Consider the following 8,849-nt stretch of genomic DNA (forward strand, 5'->3'; position numbering starts at 1 on the left):
ACGGCCGCGGGGCGCGCCTGCCGGCTGCCGCTGTTCGCTCACACCACGAAACCCCCTCAGGCCGAAGCGGCCGCCAGCCTCCCTCGCCTTGCGCCCGCAGCCTGGCCGCGGGCAGCGCGAGTGCGCCTGGCTGTGGAGGGCCTCCTCGGATTCAGAATCACCGACGGAGCCCCTCTTCCCAAAAAGATTCGACGGAGTGAAACAGACTTCAGAGTTGTGGCACGAGATGCGTTAATTCTAAGACGGAAACAATACGAAGCATGTATGTTCAAGCTTTGGAGGGCAACTACACAATTCTTAACTCAAATGATGTAACTGACTTAAGGGAGTCTGAAGAAGAGCTAAAGCAACAACAGCAGGCGTCTGCACGCAGGGAAAACATCCTCCTAATGCAACTAGCAACCCAGGAACAAGAGATGCAAGAGTGTGCTACTCAAATCCAGTACCTCAGGCGAATCCAGCAGTCGAGTGTTGCCCAACTGAGATCAGCAATGGTAGACCCAGCGATCAACTTGTTTTTCCTAAAAATGAAAGGTGAACTGGAACAGACTAAAGACAAACTGCAACAAGCTCAAAATGAACTGAGTGCCTGGAAGTTTACGCCTGACAGGTAAACAAATCATACTCCCCAGTCAAGGCTTCCCTGACGGTCCCACTACGAGAAAGCTGTGGTGGGACAGCCAAGTACTCGTTTCCACACCAACACTCAGACTTTTCGAGAAAAAAAAAAAAAAAAAAGAGCCACATTCTTATACTGTGCAGCTCGTAATGGTTAATGTAAAACTTACCAGATGAGCCTTGTGTTTCAGCTTTTTTCTCTTCACCTTCCCCTTGCTTCAGAGGCCTGATGCCCTTGGATGATTCCGAAGAAGAGGCCACCTTCGAAAAATGCCCTTTCTAGAACATGTAGACACTTGAGACATGTTTCTGTTTGTCTTTAGTCTGTGGCACACTGTGTCTTCAGACAGTTGGAGGATTGAAAACTTAGAGATTTCAAATCATGAATTGAACATGTAAAATTCCAGTTAAATGTAAACACGGAATACGCATCGCTCATCTTGAGCACAGTGACTTAGAGACACTGTTTATCAGTTTTGCCAATAAGACTGTGGACTTCATGGTTGTTGTTGAACTTCTAGGTCAAAACTCAAATGAGGTGAATTTTGCCTTCAAAGGGTTTATTGCTAAGAACCAACTTTAACAGTCATGAGAAAAATAACAGATGGTAAAGTTGTACATATACTTAACCATTTAGCTTAGGGCTCTATATTAGTTAATAGAGCCTAAACCAATATGGTTTTAGTCAACGGTTTGTTCTTTGAATGGTTGCAAAAACTGTAGACAATCTTAACTAAGGACTGTACAAACATGAAGGAGTGGTATCAAATTTCAGGCTTAAACTGTTTGAAGCATTATAAACATTCATTTTACAGCTAGATTATACAAGGATATGGGCTCTATGAGACTCACCGCATTATTTTTTTCAGTGGTGAACTTTATGAAACCCTCATCCCATTCGACAGGCACATGTTAAAAGACCATTGTCTTGGTGTTAGTGGGGGAATGTGTTCCTTCATTGCATTTGGGCCTTTTGTGTTAACACTTCTGGTATTAAATTAAATGTGCCTTGAAAAAACAAAAACTAAAAGCTTTAATTCTAGTTTTTACTTAAAGGTGAGATAATCACTGCTTTTAAAACACAGAAGAAAAATTCACCCTTTCAGTTCATGTCATAAAATCAATGTTACCTTATTACCAAAATGAGATAAAGATACCATAAGAAAATAAACCTATCAATTTATACCACTGATGAATGTGTAAGAAAAAAACTTTAAAATATTAGCAATCTGAATCCCACAATACATAAACGGAATAAAATATTAAGGTTAAGTGGCATTCATTTTAGAAATACAAGGGAGTTTCAATATTCATAAACAAATTGGCGTAATCCATTATATTTACACAGTAAGATAAAATACTTTATTAATTGATGTAAAACAAAATTGTGTCAACACATGTTCTCTCAAACTGCAAACAGTAGAACTAGATTTCTTTAATATATGAGAGGGTATATTCAGGTGAAAAACAATAATATCTTTTGAAGAAAGGATACTGTTTTCAACATATGGTGCTGGAAAACAATGTTCCAAGATAAAAAGACAGAAAGAAATTAAAACAAAGAAAGAAAGAAAAAAAGAGAGAAAGAAAGAATAGACTTTGACCATATACTTTTACCAAATGTTCAAGATATTAAAATGTCATTTGTATGACATTGAATTTGGTGATAAATCTTACAAAACAGAAATCCATGAAGAAAACATGATAAATTGGACTTTATCCCTCTTCAACTGTGCTCTATGAAAGTCACTGTGTTGAAAGACTTGTACTGAGATGTACAAGTGCTCAAAACAGTCAACCATGATGTTAAAAAAATTCATTACTTCATATTGTTTTAAATGGGAAAAGTTCTGAAAAGACACTTCACCAAAGAAAAAATAAATGGACAAATAAGTTAATGAGATGATGTTCAACATCACTTGTCATTAAGGAAATTAAAATTTTCAAAATCATTACATCTATTAAAAGGTCAGTTGGTACATGCATGCTGTCATTATTCTCTACATCCAAATTACATGCTTGTAGGTTTGTGTGTGTGCATATGATTTATATACATTTAGGTTAAATACATGATGACATGACATAGATAATCAAAATACTGTCACCAGGACTTTAATGCTATCTTAATTTAAAAGACATATTTTTACATTATTAAACATTTCCTAAATAGAAAATGCCAAGATTTCCTATTAGATATATTTAATTTATTGATGTTTAAGATTAGTCAATTCTTTCCAATTCACTGAATTTTTCAGGTGCGACTGCCTTGCACATCTCATCTTGAGATTTTTTTCTCACCACCTACAGTTCCCATATATATAAAAGATAAATTATCTGTCGTTCTGAAATCACAGTCCTTTTCACCCAACACACATTTCTTTGACAACTTGTAGGAAAGCAATTGAAAAAAGAGACAGGGGTCCTTCTCTAGCTTTTCTCATCCTCCTTGTTTGATATTTTACCTTCATGCTTGGATTTATTTTGGTCTTGGATTGTGACCACATGCTAATTTACACAGATCAATTCAACGTGATGAAGCACAGGGTTACCTAGGGGGTAACAGTGCATTCTTTAGACTTTTCTTTTTGAAGTTCTCATGGTTTATTTCTCCCAGGACCAACTTTCTTAAACATCAGGCAGTTGAGTATTTTCACTGATAGTTAAATTATACAAGTGTTTCCTGAATTCTGTCTCATCTTGTAGCTTATATTTAATAGCCCTATGTCCTAATAATTACAGTAATACCAGAAGAAAATAAAAATCTCTTTTGAAGGAGCATATTCTTATGTCAAAAATAGCTACAGCATGTGACATTTATTAGGTACTTGATGCTATTTGTATCCTGTAATTCATTTATCTTATTTTCACATGGTTAACTAGTACATGGTACTAGTTTTCAGTTAACAACTTTAAAAAATGGACTTCACTTAAGCTGTATTAAAGAATAGGATTTTAGAATGTAGCTCAATCCTCAGTATTTTCCCCTACCTAAACAAACAAAACAAAACAAAATATATAAAGGAAGAAGTGTTTTTTTGGAGAAAAATATGTTTTAATTTATCATCTGAACCAAACTTTGTGGTGGAGGTAATAATAGTTTTGCCTGTAGTTGCAGGGTCATACTTTTTCTAGGGATAATGGATTTATGATGAGGAAAGCTTTATACTCACTTTACCACCTCACTTATTTGGATGGAATTGTTTCAACATCTCCACTCCTGTGACCTCTGCTCTATGTTATTACCTCACTACCTACATCAAAAACCAGAAACATCAGCGTTATCTAGGAGAGTCAGATTTTATGTTCTAAAATTTCATTATGTAATGTGTTTTGTATTTTATGTTATTGCTACTTAGAAACTTGTATTAATGCAATGGAAAAATAAATTTAGAAATGCTATCCCCTTAATATATACTTTTGTTTTTTTATTCACGATTCACACAGTTACACAGTGTTTTAAAAAAAGAATTTAAAAAAATAACAAAATAACAACATAGACAAAAACAAAACAAAGCAAAAACAATAAAAATGATCCAGGGCTTCAAAACAGAATGATGGGATCTTCAGGAAGTTTTGAAAACTATATTGTTATCTGTGTGACAAATGCATTACTTAACTAGAGGGTAAACACGACGGTGTGGTTCTGCAATACTGTGCTCTCCTTCTATGTCACCTATAAGGCTTTATTTTTCCCATGTTCCGATATTCATATTAATGGGGGTAGCAAGGGTAGGTTTCTTTATAAAATGAAGCTGCCTAAGAAATATTAGCTGTTTTAATTATCAGTGAATTACTAAATGATTAATGGATTTTGATCAAGTGTAAAACTATTTCCTTAAGATTTCACAGTAAGATAATGGGAAAACAAATAGCTTCTAGTCCTGCTGATTCAGAATCTATATCTTTTTTCACATGTGTTACTTTGATTATTTTCTCTATACTTATCTGGTATTGATCATCTATAATTATATAATAAGTTAAACATTTATTTGAAATTAAAATGCAATTTTATGATCTTATCTCCTTATACAAATTTTTCTACTATAAAAGTAGAGATAACTTGAGATTCATTTTAAAATTCCACTCCTTCTGATGGTCAAAATGCTTGAAAGTTGTTCAATAAATATTTATTGACACAAATGAATATTCTGAATTAATGGTTCATTTGTAATAGAGGTATGGAAATAAAATAAACTAAATTAATGTCAGATATAATCAGTGTAAGTTAATCCAGTTCCTTGAAAAACTATTACATCTTAAATTGTTTCTGCTCCTTTTCCGATTTACTGCTATTATTGTTTTTATTATTAACATTACCATCAATAGAAAGGTCAAAGCTATATTTTCTGCAGTTATCTTACAGGCAAGGTCATCTCATAATTTTTTGCTACTTGTAACAGAAGCCAAAATACATTCATTGTATCACATGCTGTTTCATGAAGAGTTATGATATATTGATTTACAGGTATTTGAGGAACAAAGACTAGATGAGATCTCTGGTTAAAAATAAAACCTATTCATAAATAAAATGTCTAAGTATAGGTTTTCCAAATAAATACAATAGATAGGCAGGAGATATTTTAGCATGGTGAACAAAAAATTTGAGTCATAGCTAAAATCTTAGCTATGCCTCTGTTTGTTTATTAATTCATTCATTTAACTTATTGTGATTATTGCTTTGGGTCAAGGTCTGTTTACTGTGCTCAGGCTGGCTTTAAACTTCCGAACTGTTGTGCTCTTCCCCACTCAAAGTCCAGAGTAATTGGAAATATGGGATATTACCATTGGGACATAATCCTTATTTATTTCAGTACCAAAGTATGTCCATCTCTTCAATTCTTTTTAAAAAATATGAATAACTATAAGATGCATAAAAGTAGCTTTGATGTTGGGAACATACATTCTAAGCGCATATTTGCATTTTATCAGAGTATGTTAGTTCACAGTTGATTTTCAATTGTTCTGGTAGGATGAGTAATATCCTTTCAATTTGTGTGGTATTATAATCATTCTTGGAATTGTGAACAAATGACCTATGTTTAGTAGTAGTAGACTATAGAGAGAAATACATACTTTAACAGTGTTGTTTATATATGGTAGTGAATGTTCATACAAAATTTACTGTGTACCAGGTATGTTATTTAGCTTTTCCATTACTGGTACAAAATAAGTGATGTTTATTTGGCTTCAGGTTTCCAAGGGTTTAGTCAATGTCTCCTGGCTCTGAGGCAAAAAATGCATGATGGAATGTCCTGGCGGAGAAGAGATGTTCAGACCACAGCAGCCAGAAAACAGAAAGGATCAGAGAACTACTTATCCTTCAAATTCACATCCCTTGTGACAGACCTATTTCTTCCAAACAGGGCACATCCTATAACTGGACATTCATCTACAGAAGTGCACCCTTGCTATCATCCAGGTCTCTGAATACATGAGACCTCACTGATCTTAGCCAAAATGCTGAATTATTTTAGATAGAAACCGTAATGCAAGGCATCCATTAGAAGATCTGCATGGGAGATTCAAGAATAAATTTCAGGCAGGAATTTTTTTGCTGTTACTTATAATTTACCAATGGAAAAGTGAAACGATTATGTGATTTACTTTGAGATTTACACAGAAAATGCACATCATTAGAAAGAAGAAAACTTAAGCATATCACCAATTAATATTTTCTGTATAACCGAAATTTTGGTATTTATTTAAGGTGTGGTCAAATATATATACTGAATGGTTAAATAAAAATTTTAAAAATTTATTAACATAAAGGATACATTGCCATATTTTTAATTTGAAATCCAATCGAATTCCAAGCAGAAATATTACAAAGGATGTAAAAATATAGTGTTCGAACTTATGTCTAGATGCTCCTCCGAAGTCTCATGCAATAATGTGGGGAGGGGTTTCAGAGGTCGCTGGATCTAGGGCGTGTGATGTTGGGATTGAGGGTGTGATGCTGGTATCAAGGGTGTGTGATTCCTAAATTAGTCCACTGATTGTTGGCATAGTTCTGGGTGTGAATAAAGAAGCCCACTCTGGGTGTGAGTACTGCCCACCTTAACAGTGTGCAGCCTGGGTAAAGCATAAGGTACAGAAAGAGTTCTGCTGTGGTCGTCGCTTGCTGCTGCTTCATTACTTCACTGCTTTGCTGCCTTCTATCCTCCATGAACTGTTTCTTTTTTGTGATCTCCCTCTGCCCTGCCACCCTACCTTGGAGCCAGTCAAGTATGAACTGAAACCTCTACAGTTTGTGAGCCAAAATAAATCTTTCCTCCTTTAATTTTGGGAATCTGGTATTTTGTCTCAGGAATGAGGAGAAAGTAACTAAGACATACAGAAATATAGAAAAATATGAAAAAGTAAGCAGACATATTCAAGTTAGGGGAGCTGCCTATGATGTTACAAATTTATAAGTTAGACATTCTGAGTTCACACCTTCTGCAAAACTTATTTTGTTTGACCTCAATTAACACTGTTTAATTAAACTTCAAAGTGCTCATTTGAATTGCTGAAATGTCAGGTGATTATGAAGTCCAAGGAGCTACTCTGAAGGTTACAAGAAGATATACGTAGATGTCCATGGGGCCTGGTGCTACAGACAGGAGAAGCTGCAGAGGTGCTCAATTATTTCTTTCTTAGATAATTCATGTCATTCAAAGGAATCGCCACTAGGAAAAATAAAAAATGATGACAAGAACAGGAGAAACAAAATTAAGAGAAAAGATAAGCCTACATTATTTAATCGTTTTTAATAACCTAATCTAATGAAGCTTCAATAAGTGCAAAGCTCAGAGCAGGAGCTGACTAATTAGTATGAATGTGCCTTGGATAAAAACTGGGATTACTTATATAGTGAAACTTTTCTGAGGCGTAGACTAATCTGTTATGTAATATTGATATAACTATAAAATAATGAGCAGCAATAATAATCTAAATAACACTACATAGTCACTCTACAGGAAATAAGATAGTTCAAACATATACATCCCGTGAACTAACTGTTATTTTTGAGACTACAGACTAATAGTTTTAATAGCTGGTGATGTGCAGATACATAGAAGACTTTCTCATGGATGCAATTTCCTCTTAGTAACAAATTAGGGACCAAATCAGTGATCCAGTAGATTAAAAAATGCAAACATTTGAAAGACTGTGGATACTTATTATTACTACTCAAATTTTTAATAATTTTTGAAAATATGTTTAATTTGGAATATATATTCCTGGAGACTTAGTTTTCATCTTTCTACGTATGCTTGTATGTACCGCTCATATTTATTTCAAATTAACATCATGATTCCCTCTCCATTCATGGTAATTTTTTATTTACTCATTTATGTATTTTGGGGAGGTAGCCTTTCTGTCATTCATGTTAGCCTTAAGCTCAGTGTGTAGCCAGAGTGGCCTCCAATTTGCCGTCATTTTCTGGACTCAGCCTTGAGAGTCATGAGACTATAGGCATGAGCTACCATCATATGGAGTAAATCATTATTTCAAAGTCAGTGAAATAGAAAAAGACAGAATGGAAATAAGTGGAGAACCATGAGCTAGGGGAGAGAGAGGAAGGGAGGGGGAAGGAGGAAAGCAAGTGCTTCCACATTAAACTAATGCAGGGTGTGGTGGCGCACACCTCTCATCCTAGCACTTGGGATGCTGAGGCAGGAGGACTGTTGTGAATTTGAGGCCAGCCTGGACTACAAAGTGAGCTCAAGGCCGGCCTGAACTGTATAGTGAGACCCTGCCTCAAAAAGACCAAAAAAAAAAAAAAAGAAAAAAAAACCACCAAAAAACCCCCACATAAACAAAACCATTTTCTCCTTTCTTTCTTTCCCTTCTCTGGTGATCTATGGGCGAGCACTATGAATTATTTCAGTATATTCACAGGTAACAAGTATGAATTATTATGAAAGAAAGGGGAATGATCATATTTTACAGAGACAGCAGCATGGACAGGAACCTGCTATCTGGGATGATTCCAATTTCACATTCGGTACTAAGCTTGAGGTCAGAGAGTCAATTAACTTTGCTCTCTTCCTTCATCGGAACTCATGAGTTTTAAGTATGTTTTTCATAGATATATTATAGTTCTAAAATAATGTTACTGTGAATACTTATTCCATGTCAATTTCAAATATTAAAAAGTATGGAAAAGAATTATATTTCATTTGCACATAATTAGGAAAGGATCTTTAGTAGAATAATTTATTTTGTATTGGACAGTAGATTATTTT

At 34.8% G+C, this 8,849-nt stretch overlaps 1 pseudogene; it reads left to right on the forward strand.

Annotated features, from left to right (window-relative positions):
- Positions 1–1,050, forward strand: part of LOC102030591 — a 106,697-nt pseudogene extending 105,647 nt beyond the window's left edge.
- Positions 1,051–8,849: the final 7,799 nt, after the last annotated feature.

This window comes from Chinchilla lanigera, unplaced genomic scaffold (genome assembly GCF_000276665.1).
Source record: "Chinchilla lanigera isolate Chin_1 unplaced genomic scaffold, ChiLan1.0 scaffold00003, whole genome shotgun sequence".
NCBI classification, from domain to species: Eukaryota; Metazoa; Chordata; class Mammalia; order Rodentia; family Chinchillidae; genus Chinchilla; species Chinchilla lanigera.